This window comes from Oncorhynchus mykiss, chromosome 20, assembly GCF_057628025.1.
Source record: "Oncorhynchus mykiss isolate SJ-2025 chromosome 20, ASM5762802v1, whole genome shotgun sequence".
In the NCBI taxonomy this organism is placed as follows: Eukaryota; Metazoa; Chordata; class Actinopteri; order Salmoniformes; family Salmonidae; genus Oncorhynchus; species Oncorhynchus mykiss.
This window is the reverse complement of record NC_143041.1, coordinates 4,863,993-4,882,544: the sequence shown is the minus strand read 5'-3', so window position 1 is coordinate 4,882,544 and position 18,552 is coordinate 4,863,993. Positions and strand designations below refer to the sequence as shown.

General features: G+C 44.0%; 1 non-coding gene across 1 annotated transcript; it reads right to left on the bottom strand.

Annotated features, from left to right (window-relative positions):
• Window positions 1-1,031: 1,031 nt before the first annotated feature.
• trnai-uau (transfer RNA isoleucine (anticodon UAU)) lies at window positions 1,032-1,125 on the bottom strand. The gene is made up of 2 exons: window positions 1,088-1,125; window positions 1,032-1,067 (listed from the first exon to the last, which is right to left on the bottom strand). It is a non-coding gene; the product is annotated as a tRNA-Ile (tRNA).
• Window positions 1,126-18,552: the final 17,427 nt, after the last annotated feature.

The following is an 18,552-nucleotide window of genomic DNA, read 5'->3' as shown; positions in this document are numbered from 1 at the left end:
TTGAATAAATGGTCTTTTTCTGGACAAGAAATAGACAGGGAGAGGGTTCAAGAAGAATACTTGCTCCTGGTGGAACTTGAACGCACAACATTGTCATCTAATTGCTGTATACTGCTGTATAAGTACAACACGCTCACAGATTACACCACAGTATCCATTAACAACACTCTCACTGATCACCATATTTTGCACAAACGGAGCTGTACGATATTCGGACCAATACAAGATTACCACTGAGGTACCTGGCTAGCTCAGTCGGTAGAGCATGAGACTCTTAATCTCAGGGTCGTGGGTTCGAGCCCCACGTTGGGTGATTATTTTCTCTGCCAAAGTACCAACTCACTTCGCGAACAGCCAACCGCTTGGATTTTCGAGCAGGCTTGCCATCCTGCATTGCTGATGTGTCAGGCATTGCTGGTAATGCAGAAGACTATACTTTTGAATAGTAGCTGTCCCTGCACTCTGACCTGTTATCGCAATGACTTACCAATTACTTATGAAATAGATTGAATAAATCCTCTTTTTCTGGACAAGAAATAGACAGGCAGAGGGTTCAAGAAAAAAAGTTGCTCCTGGGGAGGCTCAAACCCACAACCTCGGCATTTGCTGCGCTGCATACTGCTGTATAAGTACCAGGCGCAAACCGACTGAACCACAGGAGCTATGCAAAGCATGCTTACTGATCACCATATTTTGCACCAACAGATCTGTACGATATTCAGTCCAAGTCAGTACTACAATTGACCTGCCTGTCATCTAATTGCTGTATACTGCTGTATAAGTACAACACGCTCACAGATTACACCACAGTATCCATTAACAACACTCTCACTGATCACCATATTTTGCACAAACGGAGCTGTATGATATTCGGACCAATACAATATTGTCATTGAGGTACCTGGCTAGCTCAGTCGGTAGAGCATGAGACTCTTAATCTCAATGACATACCAGTTCCTTATGAAATAGATTGAATAAATCCTATTTTTCTAGACAAGAAATAGACAGGTAGAGGGTTCAAGAAAAGCACTTGCTCCTGGTGAGGCTCGAACTCACAACCTCGGCATTGCTTCGTTGCATACTGCTGTATAAGTACCACGCGCTAACCGACTGCGCCACAGGAGCTATGCAAAGCATGCTTACTGATCACCATACTTTGCACAAACGGAGCTGTACGGTATTCGGTCCAAGTCAGTACTACAATTGATGTACCTGGCTAGCTCAGTCGGTAGAGCATGAGACTTAATCTCAGGGACGTGGGTTGAGCCCCGCGTAGGTCGATTATTTTCTCTGCCGAAGTACCAACTCACTACTCAAACAGCCAACCGCTTGGATTTCCGAGCAGGCTTGCCACCCTGCATTGCTGACATGTCAGGCATAGCTGGTGATTCAGAAGACTATGGATTTGAATCCTAGCTGTGCCTGCACTCTGACCTGTTATCTCAATGACATACCAATTCATTTTGAAACGTCCTCCTAAGTGTATTGAATAAATGCTCCTTTTCTGGACAAGAAATAGACAGGGTTCAAGAAGAATACTTGCTCCTGGTCGGGCTTGAACTCACAACCTTGTCATCAATTTGCTATATATTACTGTATAAACACAATACGCTAACCGATTGCACCACAGGATCCACTAACAACACTCTCACTGATGACCACATTTTCCACAAACGGAGCTGTACGATATTCTGACCAAGTCAATATTACCGTTGAGGTTCCTGAGTGGCTGATTCGTTGGAGAATGAGACTCTTAATCTCAGGGCCGTGGGTTGAGCCCCACGTTGTTCGATTCTTTTCTCTGCCGAAGCACCAACTCACTTCGCAAACAGCCCTCCGCTTGGACTTTCGAGCAGGCTTGTCCCCTGCATTGCTGACGTGTCAGGCATAGCTGGTGATTCAGAAGACCATGGATTTGAATCCTAGCTGTGCCTGCACTCGGAAACATGGCTCACCGGAGAGATGCTATCGGAGTCGGTGCAGCCAGCTGGTTTCTCCACGCATCGCGCCGACAGAAACAAACATCTTTCTGGTAAGAAGAGGGGCGTCGGCGTATGCTTTATGGTTAACGAGACGTGGTGTGGTCACAACAACATACAGGAACTCAAGTCCTTCTGTTCACCTGATTTAGAATTCCTCACAATCAAATGTCGACCGTATTATCTACCAAGGGAATTCTCTTCTATTATAATCACAGCCGTATATATTCCTCCCCAAGCAGACACATCGATGGCTCTGAACAAACTTTATTTGACTCTTTGCAAACTGGAATCCACATATCCTGAGGCAGCATTCAATCTAGCTGGGGATTTTAACAAGGCTTATCTGAAAACAAGACTCCCTAAATTGTATCAGCATACCGATTGCGCAACCAGGGCTGGCAAAACCTTGGATCATTGCTATTCTAACTTCTGCGACGCATATAAGAACCTCACCCGCTCTCCTTTCGTAAAAGCTGACCACGACTCCATTTTGTTGCTCCCTGCCTACAAACAGAAACTAAAACAAGAAGCTCCCGCGCTGAGGTCTGTTCAACGCTGGTCCGACCAATCTGATTCCACACTCCAAGACTGCTTCCATCACGTGGACTGGGATATGTTTCGTATTGCGTCAGACAACAACATTGACGAATACGCTGATTCGGTGAGCGAGTTCATTAGAACGTGCGTTGAAGATGTCGTTCCCATAGCAACGATTAAAACATTCCCAAACCAGAAACCGTGGATTGATGGCAGCATTCGCGTGAAACTGAAAGCGCGAACCACTGCTTTTAATCAGGGCAAGGTGACCGGAAACATGAATGAATACAAACAGTGTAGCTATTCCCTCCGCAAGGCAATCAAACAAGCTAAGTGTCAATATAGAGACAAAGTAGAATCGCAATTCAACGGCTCAGACACAAGAAGTATGTGGCAGGGTCTACAGTCAATCACAGATTACAAAAAGAAAACCAGCCCAGTCACGGACCAGGATGCCTTGCTCCCAGGCAGACTAAGTAACTTTTTTGCCCGCTTTGAGGACAATACAGTGCCACTGACACGGCCCGCAACCAAAACTCTCCTTCACTGCAGCCGAGGTGAGTAAAACATTTAAACGTGTTAACCCTCGCAAGGCTGCAGGCCCAGACGGCATCCCCAGCCGCGCCCTCAGAGCATGCGCAGACCAGCTGGCTGGTGTGTTTACGGACATATTCAATCAATCCCTATACCAGTCTGCTGTTCCCACATGCTTCAAGAGGGCCACCATTGTTTCGGTTCCCAAGAAAGCTAAGGTAACTGAGCTAAACGACTACCGCCCCGTAGCACTCACTTCCGTCATCATGAAGTGCTTTGAGAGACTAGTCAAGGACCATATCACCTCCACCCTACCTGACACCCTAGACCCACTCCAATTTGCTTACCGCCCAAATAGGTCCACAGACGATGCAATCTCAACCACACTGCCCTAACCCATCTGGACAAGAGGAATACCTATGTGAGAATGCTGTTCATCGACTACAGCTCAGCATTTAACACCATAGTGCCCTCCTAACTCGTCATCAAGCTCAAGACCCTGGGTCTCGACCCCGCCCTGTGTAACTGGGTACTGGACTTCCTGACGGGCCACCCCCAGGTGGTGAGGGTAGGCATCAACATCTCCACCCCGCTGATTCTCAACACTCGGGCCCCACAACGGTGCGTTCTGAGCCCTCTCCTGTACTCCCTGTTCACCCACGACTGCGTGGCCACGCACGCCTCCAACTCACTCAATCATCAAGTTTGCGGACGACACAACAGTGGTAGGCTTGATTACCAACAACGACGAGACGGCCTACAGGGAGGAGGTGAGGGCCCTCGGAGTGTGGTGTCAGGAAAATAACCTCACACTCAACGTCAACAAAACTAAGGAGATGATTGTGGACTTCAGGAAACAGCAGAGGGAACACCCCCCTATCCACATCGATGGAACAGCAGTGGAGAGGGTAGTAAGTTTTAAGTTCCTCGGCGTACACATCACAGACAAACTGAATTGGTCCACCCACACAGACAGCATCGTGAAGAAGGCGCAGCAGCGCCTCTTCAACCTCAGGAGGCTGAAGAAATTTGGCTTGTCACCAAACTCACTCACAAACTTCTTCAGATGCACAATCGAGAGCATCCTGACGGGCTGTATCACCGCCTGGTACGGCAACTGCTCCGCCCACAACCGTAAGGCTCTCCAGAGGGTAGTGAGGTCCGCACAACGCATCACCGGGGGCAAACTACCTGCCCTCCAGGACACCTACACCACCCGATGTCATAGGAAGACCATAAAGATCATCAAGGACAACAACCACCCGAGCCACTGCCTGTTCACCCCGCTATCATCCAGAAGGCGAGGTCAGTACAGGTGCATCAAAGCTGGGACCGAGAGACTGAAAAACAGCTTCTATCTCAAGGCCATCTGTTAAACAGCCACCACTAACATTGAGTGGCTGCTGCCAACACACTGACTCAACTCCAGCCACTTTAATGATGGGAATTGATGTAAAATACATCACTAGCCACTTTAAACAATGCTACTTAATATAATGTTTACATACCCTACATTATTCATCTCATACAGTGCCTTGCGAAAGTATTCGGCCCCCTTGAACTTTGCGAGCTTTTGCCACATTTCAGGCTTCAAACATAAAGATATAAAACTGTATTTTTTTGTGAAGAATCAACAACAAGTGGGACACAATCATGAAGTGGAACGACATTTATTGGATATTTCAAAAATGTTTAACATATCAAAAACTGAAAAATTGGGCGTGCAGAATTATTCAGCCCCTTTACTTTCAGTGCAGCAAACTCTCTACAGAAGTTCAGTGAGGATCTCTGAATGATCCAATGTTGACCTAAATGACTAATGATGATAAATACAATCCACCTGTGTGTAATCAAGTCTCCGTATAAATGCACCTGCACTGTGATAGTCTCAGAGGTCCGTTAAAAGCGCAGAGAGCATCATGAAGAACAAGGAACACACCAGGCAGGTCCGAGATACTGTTGTGTAGACGTTTAAAGCCGGATTTGGATACAAAAAGATTTCCCAAGCTTTAAACATCCCAAGGAGCACTGTGCAAGCGATAATATTGAAATGGAAGGAGTATCAGACCACTGCAAATCTACCAAGACCTGGCCGTCCCTCTAAACTTTCAGCTCATACAAGGAGAAGACTGATCAGAGATGCAGCCAAGAGGCCCATGATCACTCTGGATGAACTGCAGAGATCTACAGCTGAGGTGGGGGACTCTGTCCATAGGACAACAATCAGTTGTATATTGCACAAATCTGGCCTTTATGGAAGAGTGGCAAGAAGAAAGCCATTTCTTAAAGATATCCATAAAAAGTGTTGTTTAAAGTTTGCCACATGCCACCTGGGATGCCAAGAAGGTGCTCTGGTCAGATGAAACCAAAATTGAACTTTTTGGCAACAATGCAAAACGTAATGTTTGGCGTAAAAGCAACACAGCTGAACACACCATCCCCACTGTCAAACATGGTGGTGGCAGCATCATGGTTTGGGCCTGCTTTTCTTTAGCAGGGACAGGGAAGATTGTTAAAATTGATGGGAAGATGGAGGGAGCCAAATACAGGACCATTCTGGAAGAAAACCTGATGGAGTCTGCAAAAGACCTGAGACTGGGACGGAGATTTGTCTTCCAACAAGACAATGATCCAAAACATAAAGCAAAATCTACAATAGAATGGTTCAAAAATAAACATGTCCAGGTGTTAGAATGGCCAAGTCAAAATCCAGACCTGAATCCAATCGAGAATCTGTGGAAAGAACTGAAAACTGCTGTTCACAAATGCTCTCCATCCAACCTCACTGAGCTCGAGCTGTTTTGCAAGGAGGAATGGGAAAAAAATTCAGTCTCTCGATGTGCAAAACTGATAGAGACATACCCCAAGCGACTTACAGCTGTAATCGCAGCAAAAGGTGGCGCTACAAAGTATTAACTTAAGGTGGCAGAATAATTTTGCACGCCCAACTTTTCAGTTTTTGATTTGTTAAAAAGTGTGAAATATCCAATAAATGTCGTTCCACTTCATGATTGTGTCCCACTTGTTGTTGATTCTTCACAAAAAAATACAGTTTTATATCTTTATGTTTGAAGCCTGAAATGTGGCAAAAGGTCGCAAAGTTCAAGGGGGCCGAATACTTTCGCAAGGCACTGTATGTCTACGTATATACTGTACTCTATATCATCTACTACATCTTTATGTAATACATGTATAACTCGCCACTTTAAACTATGCCACTTTATGTTTATATATAATATAATGTTTACATACCCTACATTACTCATCTCATATGTATATACTGTACTCTATACCATCTACTGCATCTTGCCTATGCCGTTCTGTACCATCACTCATTCATATATCTTTATGTACATATTCTTTATCACTTTACACTTGTGTATAAGGTAGTAGTTTTGGAATTGTTAGTTAGATTACTCGTTGGTTATTACTGCATTGTCGGAACTAGAAGCACAAGCATTTCGCTACACTCGCATTAACATCTGCTAACCATGTATATGTGACAAATAAAATTTGATTTGATTTGACCAATTACTTGTGTGCCTCCCCCAATACATTTTTGGGGCTGCCTCTCGTGCTTCCAGCCGCTCTAGCTCCTCATAATGCCGCCTCTCTGCTTTCGCTGCCTCGCTGAGTCCAGGGTCCTTTGCCGTCCAGAATCGCCTCCCAAGTCAATTTCTCTAAATATTGCTGCCTCTCCTGCTGCCTGTTATCACACTGGCCCTCGCTAGTCCTGGTCCTTGGTTGGTCCTTGGTTGGTGGGTGGTTCTGTAACGGCTTTCTTCTGTGGATGAAGGAGAGGACCAAAACGCAGCATGGTTAGTGTTCATCATGTTTAATAAAGACGATAAACGTGAACACTACAAAATACAAAACAACAAATGTGAAAAAACTAAACAGTTCTGTCTGGTGCAGACACACGAAGACAGAAGACAACCACCCACAAAATCTAACAAAAAAAACAGGCTACCTAAATATGGTTCCCAATCAGAGACAATGACTAACACCTGCCTCTGATTGAGAACCATATCAGGCCAAACATAGAAACGGGAAAACTAGACACACAACATAGAATGCCCACTCAGCTCACGTCCTGACCAACACTAAAACAAAGAAAACACAAAAGAACTATGGTCAGAACGTGACAGCAACAAATAAATATTCCAAACATACAGTACCAGTCAAGAGTTTGGACACACCTACTCACTCCAGGGTTTTTATTTATTTGTACTATTTTCTACATTGTAGAATAATAGTAAAGACATCAAAATAATAATAAACAAAACATACAGTCAATAATAAAATAGAAAAAGTCTATATACAGTGTGTGCAAATGAGGTAGGATGAGGGAGGTAAGGCAATAAATAGCTCATAGTGGCAAGATACTTACAATATAGCAATTAAACACAGGAGTGATAGATGTGCAGAAGATGAGTGTGCAAGTAGAGATACAAAGGAGCAAAATATATAAGGAGCAAAGGAGCAAAGGAGCAAAATATATAAAATAAATAACAGTATGGGGATGAGGTAGTTGGATGGGCTATTTACAGATGGGCTATGCACAGGTGCAGTGATCTGTGAGCTACTCTGACAGCTGGTGCTTAAAGTTAGTGAGGGAGATATTTGTCTCCAGCTTCAGTGATTTTTGCAGTTCGTTCCAGTCATTGGCAGCAGAGAACTGGAAGGAAAGGCGGCCAAAGTAGGAATTGGCTTTGGGGATGACCAGTGAAATATACCTGCTGGAGCGCGTGCTACAGGTGGGTGCTGCTATGGTGACCAGTGAGCTGAGATAAGGCGGGGCTTTACCTAGCAAGGACTTATAGATGACCTGGAGACAGTGGGTTTGGCAACGAATATGAAGAGAGGGCCAGCCAACGAGAGTGGTGGTTAGTATATGGGGATTTGTTGACAAAACGGATGTCACTGTGATAGACTGCATCCAATTTGCTGAGTAGAGTGTTGGAGGCTATTTTGTAAATGACATCGCCGAAGTCGAGGATCGGTAGGATAGTCAGTTTTATGAGGGTACGTTTGGCAGCATGAGTGAAGGATTCTTTGTTGCGAAATAGGAAGCCGATTCTAGATGTAATTTTGGATTGGAGATGCTTAATGTCAGTCTAACCAGACACCTAGGTATTTGTAGTTGTCCACATATCAGAACTGTCCAGAGTAGTGATGCTAGAAGGGCAGGCAGGTGTGGGCAGTGATCGGTTGAAGAGCATGCATTTAGTTTTACTTGTATTTAAGAACAGTTGGAAGCCACGGAAGGAGAGTTGTATGGCATTGAAGCTCGTCTGGAGGTTAGTTAACTCAGTGTCCAAAGAAGGGCCAGATGTATGCAGAAAGGCGTCGTCTGCGTACAGGTGGATCAGAAAACCGCCCGCAGCAAGAGCGACATCATTGATATATACAGAGAAAAGAGTCGGCCCAAGAATTGAACCCTGTGGCACCCCCATAGAGACTGCCAGAGGTCCGGACAACAGGCCCTCCGATTTGACACACTGAACTCTATCTGAGAAGTAGTTGGTGAACCAGGCAAGGCAGTCATTTGAGAAACCAAGGCTATTGAGTCTGCCAATAAGAATAGTATTGAGATTCATGGCCAGCAGGGGTCTCCATTCCCTCCAAGAACGACGAATTGTCATGTCCGAACTCACTCAACTTCATAAGCGTACAGCAGTCACGTCATTTAAGATATCAACTTCAATACATGTAATGATCTTGGTCTATAGATGCTGTACACAAATGTACACCATTTTCAAAATGGCAGTTGATCCATCATGGTGACATCATCAGTCCTAGAGGTACATTTGTTCCTTGGCTAGAGAGGAACCTGCATTCCAAATTCCTACTCAGTCAAATGAGGAGGCGGGGCTGACCTTTTGAAGTCAAATGCTGTTTATAGGGCCACCATTCGGCCAAGTTGCACCATGTATTATCAGATGTATTAGCCCACCAACTTACACCATCACACCAAGTGTGGTCTCTGTACGTCTTACCATTTAAGAGCTAAACCTTCCAAAGATTGGAAAAAAATAAATAATAATCCCTACAATAACAATAGGGTTCCAGCACTTTCGAGGAATTAAACCCTTAATAATAATCCCAGCAATTATTCCAGCGTCGTGTCTTGGCCTCCTAATAATGAACTCCCCCTGATAATAATAATTTGGTGGGTGCTTGTATTTGTCTTATTTCACACATGTACAAGTGTATTTTATACAAGTGTAAATTGGACATTTGTTTTTTGCATATCCCAACTCCCCCTGAGACACCCTCATTGATTTTGAGAGTCAATCAGTATTTTGCAAGTGAGTAGTTTGCATGCTCAATGACGTTAGTGTTACAAGCTTTCAACCAGCTGTGGCCTAGCTGTAAAAGCCTAGCCTAGCTTTCTGTGTCTGCATTGTGTCCACCTCTGTCATGTTTCCGAGGGGATCATTTTTGGGCCCCGCCTACCCAAGTTCGTAATTTGTTGGGAGAGTTGTCTTTCTGAAGAGCACTATCCCCCCATCTGATGAGCACTATCCCCCCATAACATGTCCTTCCCTTTCGAAGTGGCCAAAAAAATACACAAACCTAGTGCTCTTATCCTAGGTCTGAGATTTCCGAGATCAGTTTGGTTCAATTTCTGCCCAGAGTGAGCGAGCCATCGACAACAGCGTGTAGCGGTCGTCGTATGAAGAAGGTGTGGACCAAAGTGCAGCGTGGTACATGTTCATGATTTTTATTTGACTGAACACTAAAACACAAAACGTGAATAAACTAAACCGAAACAGTCCTGTAAGGCGCAGAAAACATTAAACAGAAAATAACTACCCACAGACACAGGTGGGAAAAGGCTACCTAAGTATGGTTCTCAATCAGAGACAATGATAGAGAGCTGCCTCTCATTGAGAACCACACCCCGCCAAACACACAGAAATAGAAAACAGAACACAAAAACATAGAATGCCGACCCCAACTCACGCCCTGACCAAACCAAAGTAGAGACATAAAAAGGATCTCTAAGGTCAGGGAGTGACACAGCGTCCTATTTTGAGATGTAAAATAAATCTTCTCAAAATGACATACTTTAGAAACAAAAATGAATGCAATTACATTGTTAAATTATTACCCAGCATTTTAACAGATATCACAATAACTAAATGTGGCCTATTAAATCCTTAAGAGTCTATTGGTGCACCCGTTCAGCAATCTACACTACATTTAAAAAGTTTGGGGTCACTTAGAAATGTCCTTGTTTTTTAAAGAAAAGCAAATTTTTGTCCATTAAAATAACATCAAATTGATCATAAATACAGTGTAGACATTGTTAATGTTGTAAATGACTATTGTAGCTGGAAACGGCTGATTTTTAATGGAATATCTACATAGGCGTACTGAGGCCCATTATTAGCAACCATCACTACTGTGTTCCAATGGCACGTTGTGTTACCTAATCCAAGTTTATAATTTAAAAGGCTAATTGATCATTAGAAAACCATTTTGCAATTTTGTTAGCACAGCTGAAAACTTGTCTTGATTAAAGAAGCAATAAAACTGGCCTTCTTTAGACTAGTTGAGTATCTGGAGCATCAGCATTTGTGGGTTCGATTACAGGCTCAAAATGGCCAGAAATAAATAACTTTCTGCTGAACTTCTTCAGCCTATTCTTGTTCTGAGAAATGAAGGCTATTCCATGTGAGAAATTGCCAAGAAATTGAAGATCTCGTACAACGCTGTGTACTACTCCCTTCACAGAACAGAGCAAACTAGCTCACAAAGTGCCATTGAGAAGAGCAGTCTGGGTTGAGAGACCCGTCTTGAAAACTGACTGGTTAGGGGTCCAGAAGATCCTCCGTGACAAAGAGAAGAGCAGTCTGGGTTGAGTGACCCGTCTTGAAGCCTGACTGGTTAGGGGTCCAGAAGATCCTCCTTGACGAAGAGTTGAGCAGTCTGGGTTGAGTGACCCGTCTTGAAGACTGACTGGTTAGGGGTCCAGAAGATCCTCCGTGACACAGAGAAAAGCAGTCTCAGTTGAGTGACCCGTCTTGAAGCCTGATTGGTTAGGGTCAAGAAGATCGTTGTGAGAGAGATAACGAGAGATAATCAGCGACAGCACACTCAAGTATTTTGGAAAGAAAAGAAAGAAGGGACACAGGTCTATAGTTTTTGACGTCAGATGAGTCAAGGGTTGGTTTCTTGAGGAGGGGAGCAACTCGGGCCATTTTGAAGTAAGAGGGAACACAGCCAGTGGTCAGGGATGAGTTGATGAGGGAATTGCGGAATAGGAGAAGGTCTCCAGAGATGGTCTGGAGAAGTAAGGAGGGGTGGGGTGTAGCGGGCATGTTGTCGCGCGGCCAGACCTCACTAGTCGCAAGATGTCATCTGGAGAAAGAGGGGAGAAAGAGGTCAAGGCATAGGGTAGTTCTGTGTGTGTGAGACCAGTGGACTCAATAGGCTGAGTGAATGACTAGTGGATGTCGTCAACCTTCTTTTCAAAGTGGTTGACAAAATTGTCCGCAGAGAGGGAGGAGGAAAGGAGGAGGGAGGAAAAAACTTTCCGAGGGTTAGAGGCAAAAGCTTGGAATTTATAGTGGTAGAACACAGATTTAGAAGGGGATACAGAGGAAGAGAAGATATAAAGGACAGAGTGAAAGGATGATAGGTCCTCCGGAAGTTTAGTTTCTCTCTATTTTCTCTCAGCCCTGTTCTGTAACATCACAATGAGTCACTCAGCCACAGAGAAGCAAGGGAGTTAAGGGGACAGCGCGAGTCATACTGTAGGACATGAAAAGGGAGGAGAGTAGGGTCGAAAGAGGCAGAATCAGGAGACAGGAGGGAGAAGGATTTAGAAGGGAGAGATGATAGCATAGAAAAGGAGAAAGTTGTGGGAGAGAGAGAGAGCGAAGATTGCGACGGAGCATGGCCATCTGGGTAAGCTTGGAGGAAAGGGAGACAGAAAAGGAACCAGGTAGTGATCAGAGACCTGGGGGGGAGGGGGGGTAGCAGTGAGATTCGTAGGTGAACAGCCTCTAGTAAAGATGAGGTCAAGCATATTGCCTGCCTTGTGAGTTGGAGGGGATTGAGAAAGGTTGAGATCAAAAGAGCCACAGAGGGGAAAGAGACAGTTGGAAAGAAATTAATCTAAGGCAGACATCGGGAGTTTGAAGTCACCAAGAGAGCGATGAGCAATCGTCAAGAAATTAGTTTATCAAGGTGTCAAGCTCCTTTAGGAACTCTCCAAGGGCTCCTGGTGGGCGGTAGGAAAGGGGGGCGGCTCTGTTGCATCCCGCAGTGTGTGTGACGTTTGGTGTGGCATTCTTTTATGTTTTAATTTGTACACTTAGCTTACAAACAATCTGCCATCTGTCAACGATGGATTTACAGTGGTGTGGTGTTGGACTGATCTTGTTGATCGTGTACATACCCGCTACAAACTGACTAAATTATGAGAACGCTGCTGGCAGCGGAATTCAATACAGCAGAGCTCCTACTACAATGCAACTCAAACACGAACGCGATGGATATCCCAATGGCCCATCTCCGATTGTCTGATTACAAACCAAAATGCAAACGTGTAAAACGCAGGGGAATCAGACAAAGACTTTAAAAATTAAAGAACAAACTTCCCTTACTCACCACCTTGCTGAAAAACGCCCAGTCACTGAGGGGAAAAGTGGATGAGCTGTCAGCGAATCTGCGCTTCCTACACGAATAACGGGAGGCCTGTTTGCTGGCATTTACTGAGACTTGGCTGGATGACAGAGTCCCGGACAGAGAATTGGAGCCGGCCGGCTTCACTCTGGTCAGAGCGGACCGTGATCTGACCATCACAGGGAAACTTCACGGCGGGGGCGTCTGCCTGCTTGTCAGGGACCAGTGGTGTAAATCGATCCTGGTAAGAGAGAGACTCTGTACCCCCAACATTGAACTGCTGTCTGTGTCATTGTGACCTTACTATCTGCCCCGTGAGTTCCCCCAATTGTTTGTTACTGTTGTGTACATTCAACTGAAAGCTAATATAACAAAGGCATCAGAGATTATTTATAATCTGTCACAGAAACTGGCATCCATCTCCCCCGACGCACCCAATGTATTTTAGGGGATTTTAACAACTGTACTTCGCACAAAGTCCTGCACACATACCACCAGTATGTGAAATGTCACACTAGGAAAAATAGGACTCTTGATTTGTGCTATGGGACAATACCCAAGGCGTTCTCAGACCACAATGTGGTCAACCTCTGGCCAACCTACTGTCGGCTCTTGGAGCGGGAGAAACCCTGTAACTTGTTAGTTTCATGTGTTTCTTCTTGCTGGCTTGTGATGTCTGGAGCCTGTATTGTTATGTGCCCTCCTCACTGCTTGCCTAGATTAGACTTGCAGATTGACTCGCCAACACGCTGTTTGGAGCTGGAAAAGATCAAATGAGCACATTTGTGGTAGAGTGCCTCCTAGAATGGTTGTGTACTCTTCCTAACCTGCTGATTATGGCAAGTGCTTCAACCTCTGTGTTTATGCTTCACACAAATCCCACCATCCCCCTCTCTGCTGTCCCCCGCAGTTTTGAGCTTTCTCCATTGATAATGAATGAAGAACGACTGCTTAATTCATCTACAGGAGAGCAACCACCCTACACGACCCGACCCAGCCTATCACGCATCTCCCGCTGTCACAGAGCGAGAGGGGGATCTTTCTCATGGCTACCCATGTATTTCCATGGAAATATAACATTTATTTGGAAAGTAATAAATATATAGATATTTTTAAAAGCATCCATGATTTGCATAAATGTAATATACTAACTATTACTCTTGTTAAAAATATGAAATGGTATTACATTTGGTGAAGAGCACATTATGACTTGTTTAGGACTCGAAACTCAAGTTAGGGGCTTGAGACTTGACTTGATACTTGACGGTCTTGACTTGAGACTTGACTTGGACTTGCCTGTCTTGACTTGGGACTTGACTTGGGACGACTTGAGTGCTAAGACTTGAGACTTACTTGTGACTTGTAAAACAATGACTTGGTCACACCTCTGCCATTCTTACTCTCTCCTGTCTACAGACATCTAGAGGGTGCCAAATCCCATGTCAGGGTATTGTTTGTTGACTTTTCTTCTGCCTTCAACACAATCCAGCCTTACATTCTGGCACAGAGACACATTCAGTACTTCTCCTTAGATGGGGGGCTGGTTTTGTGGCTGTTGGACTTCCTGAGCCAACGGTCGCAGCGGGTCAAAGTAGGTCCCCACGTGTCAGACATACGCAACACCAACACAGGCTCTCCTCAGAGATGTGTTGTGACCCCACTCCTGTACGTCTTGTACACTAATAGTTGTACTAACTTTGTAGAATGGTGTTACGAATCACACTTGGTCCTTAATACCAACAAGACCAAAGAGATGTGCATAGACTTCAATAAGCATGCAACACCTGCCTCTGCAACATCTATCAGAGGTCAGAATATAGAGATTGCAGAGGAATACAAATACCTGGGTGTTGGACAATAAGCTTCAGTGCAGTAAATGTACAGACCTGATCTACAAAAAGAGCCAACAGAGACTGTACTTTCTCAAAAAGCTGGGATCTTTTAATGTAGACTGTATTATATTGACTCTGTTTTACAAATCTTTCATTGACAGTATTTTAACTTTTTGTATTGTTTGTTGGTTTGGCATTGCCACTGTCAGCCAGAGAAACATGCTGAGAAGGATTAGCACCACAGCAAGCAAGGTACTTGGAGTCAAACAGACAGGCCTGGATGAGATCTTTAAGGTCAGGGCCCTCCAAAAAGGCTCACAAAATCATTTTGTACCTGGACTTTGAATTACTCCCCTCTGGGCGCAGGTATAGGGCACCCCTCAGCAGGAACTGCTCGGGTCTTTTTTTAGGCTAGTCTTTTTTTATCGGTATGTAACTGTTATGAAAGTTGTATTGTCAATGTGTTTTATTTAAACGCCACTTTAAACGTGTACATGACACTGCAACAAAATGTCCCCAAAGGGACAATAAAGTCAGTAAAGTAGGTAACAATAATGTTAATCTTAAGTGGAGAAGTGACAGTGACAGCATGGAATTCAAAGGAGGAGATGGACTGGTGAGAGAGGGAGAAATCAGTAGACGTACCACCTCCGCGACGACTAGATGCTCTCAGACTATGAGAGAAAATGTAGTCAGCTGAAGAAAAAGCAGCTGGAGTAGCAGTGTTCTCTGGGGTGATCCATGTCTCAGTCAGGGCCAACAGTCAAGGGACTGGAGGGCAGCATAGTCTGAGATGAACTAGGCATTCTTGATAGATCTTGATAGATCACACACACACACACACACACACACACACACACACACACACACACACACAACCACACACACACACACAACAACCAGCTCAGATGTTCAACAGTTGTTCCATCCTGAGCCTAACTCAACAGAAGACTTGATGTGCAAATGCATACAGTTGTAGCTGTTTGAGAAGGCATGCAACATTGAGCAAGAATGGGGAGATTTCATTAACCAATGTCAAGTCCTAGCTGATGGCGCTTAGATACACCCCCCTACCCGGAGACACAGACACACTGGTCCCCCGTTGTGACCATTTTCTGAAGCATCTCTGTGCAGTCAGACCTTTTGATTATTTTGTGCCACCAGGGCCACAATGATTGTCCGAGTGTGACCCCCTCCCCATGGGTTACTCCAGCTAGTGTTTCCAGCACCGCCACTCCCTGGGTGGGGGCACCCCACCGGAATCCCCACCAGCTAGGTACAAGGTCATGAGCGAGCTAGGACGAACGTAGTCAATATAACTATTTATTCAGCACTTTAGAAATGTACAGCGACAGAATTCAAAACACAGGCTGTTCTTACAGTATTTTCCCGGAACACCAAGTCAGGACTGTAGGATAAGTTAAGGGGGCATATAAGCAGACAATGAAACCTCTTACAATATTCAATGATTACATGTCTCTAAAACAGGCTATAGGCTACATGTGCACCACCAAGTCAGGACAGTAGGCTAAGTTAAGAAAGGGACCAAATTATTAGTGTGAGGAACATGGGCTACTAACAGCTTACCACACAACATACACTAAGTATTACTTTCTTAGCTACAGTATTCATATCTCCCCGGCATATTACATAATTCATGCAGCATCATGCAAGACATTTTTGGACTCACCTTGTTGTTCTGTGCTCACTTGAACAGAAAGGTGGTGTGGTGGTCCATCTTGTGGGCAAATTTTGTCATCAAACTTTCAAACTCATTTTCTGGTTTTATGATGCTTTCAAGACAACTGGGAACTCTGAAAAAAAACAAGGTTGAATCATGATGTCAGTGATCTTCAGGCCGGAGCTCTAGAAAAATGCCAGAGTTCCCGACTTGGAATTCCGAGTTGGATGACCGTTCAAAACGTATTTTCCCAGTCGGAGCTCATTTACTGAGATTTCCCAGTTGTGAGTTTGCCGTTGTTTTGAACGCGGCAGAAGTCATGCTCGATTGACAGCCTGGCCAATGTATTCAACCTTTTCTGGCCCATGGTGTTGTATGTGAATGTTTATCCTTTTAAGTTTGGAAAAGAGACCCTTAAACCCAGACTTGGACCACATACCCACTCCACTGAATAGCAGGTTAGTGATTGATTTGCAACACTTCTCTCAGTTAGCCACTGATTCCTTCCAAACCACTCATGGTTGATTTTGCGATTTCCAACTTGATGTGTAATGTTTATCTAATGACTGCTTGTCTAGCTTGCTAGCTAGGATTTTGAAAGTATGATGTTGACATGATTAGTCCAGCCAAAGGTACAATAGATATAAAGTGATTTGACGTCATTTTATCTGTGGCCAATGACCTTGAGCCTTCTTGGATGGGTTCTTCTAATTTAAATCTATGGCAGCATCCAAGGGGCTTGAATTTTCGAGCTCTGCCTGTAGATTTTGCGGTGATGTAGTGTCCCGATGAGTGACAGAACACTGAGCCAATCACAGCACAACGAGAGAACATTACCAACCCTTACGCTCCGTGTTTTCTGCTGGTTGCCCCACCACCACTGAGCTAGGCTGAGCGGCCTTACTCAAGAAAGCAAAAAGAGAGACCATGTTTGTGTGCGTATTTATTTGCGACCATAATTACATTGTCTGCAAACTGATATGTGACATGTATTAATGCCAAAACAACATGCAAAATATGTATTTTTTTTAAATGAATTGTTATTTTTTTAGCTAAACAGGTGGGGCTCACCTGTTTAGCTTAGCCCCACCTGCCCTGAATGATGGGTCGCCACTGAATACCAGTAAGTGTTTTCTCACATGGATCTCGTCTCTATTCCAAGTAAGGCTTCTCTCAGAAACATGTTCACCTTTTTAAGTTCAGTTTCAATAGTACTGACTGTACCTTTTAGCTTGTTTCTCCAATGTCACAGCTTTTTCGTCATTCATTTTTGAGGCTCGACTTTATCTCCTTTATTTCTTTACTGACTGAGTTAAAGTACGCACAATTAACCATTTATTGATTTTAGCAGGTCTGTAGATAAACTTCCGTCTTATCTAACTTTGCTGTTTAAGTATAGACACCTGAGTTGCCTAACCTGTTCACACGATTGGTTAATTCGAGGGTCTTCACCGAGCTATGTGAATCTGTTTTTAGCTTTATTGTGTACAGTTGGAACAAAATTAAAAATTAGTTTAATATTGATGTTCTGGTGCCGTTTGATATCATATAAAGTATTGATTGGGAATTTATCTGTGGAGGAATGATTTGTGATGTTTTATTTGTGCTTTGTGTTTGTATTTGAATCAAATCAAATCCAATAATTTGTCACATACACATGGTTAGCAGATGTTAATGCGAGTATAGCGAAATACTTGTGCTTCTAGTTCCGACAATGCAGTAATAACCAACGAGTAATCTAACCTAACAATTCCACAACTACTACCTTATACACACAAGTGTAAAGGGATAAAGAATATGTACATAAAGATATATGAATGAGTGATGGTACTGAACGGCATAGGCAAGATGCAGTAGATGGTATCGAGTACAGTATATACATATTAGATGAGTAATGTAGGGTATATAAACATAAAGTGGCACAGTTTAAAGTGGCTAGTGATACATGTATTACATAAAGATGGCAAGATGCAGTAGATGATATAGTGTACAGTATATACATATACATATGAGATGAGTAATGTAGGGTATGTAAACATTATATTAAGTGGCATTGTTTAAAGTGGCTAGTGATACATTTTTACATCAACTTCCATCATTAAAGTGGCTGGAGTTGTCAGTATGTTGGCAGCAGCCACTCAATGTTAGTGGTGGCTGTTTAACAGTCTGATGGCCTTGAGATAGAAGCTGTTTTTCAGTCTCTCTGTCCCTGCTTTGATGCACCTGTACTGACCTCGCCTTCTGGATGATAGCGGGGTGAACAGCCAGTGGCTCGGGTGGTTGTTGTCCTTGATGATCTTTATGGCCTTCCTGTGACATCGGGTGGTGTAGGTGTCCTGGAGGGCAG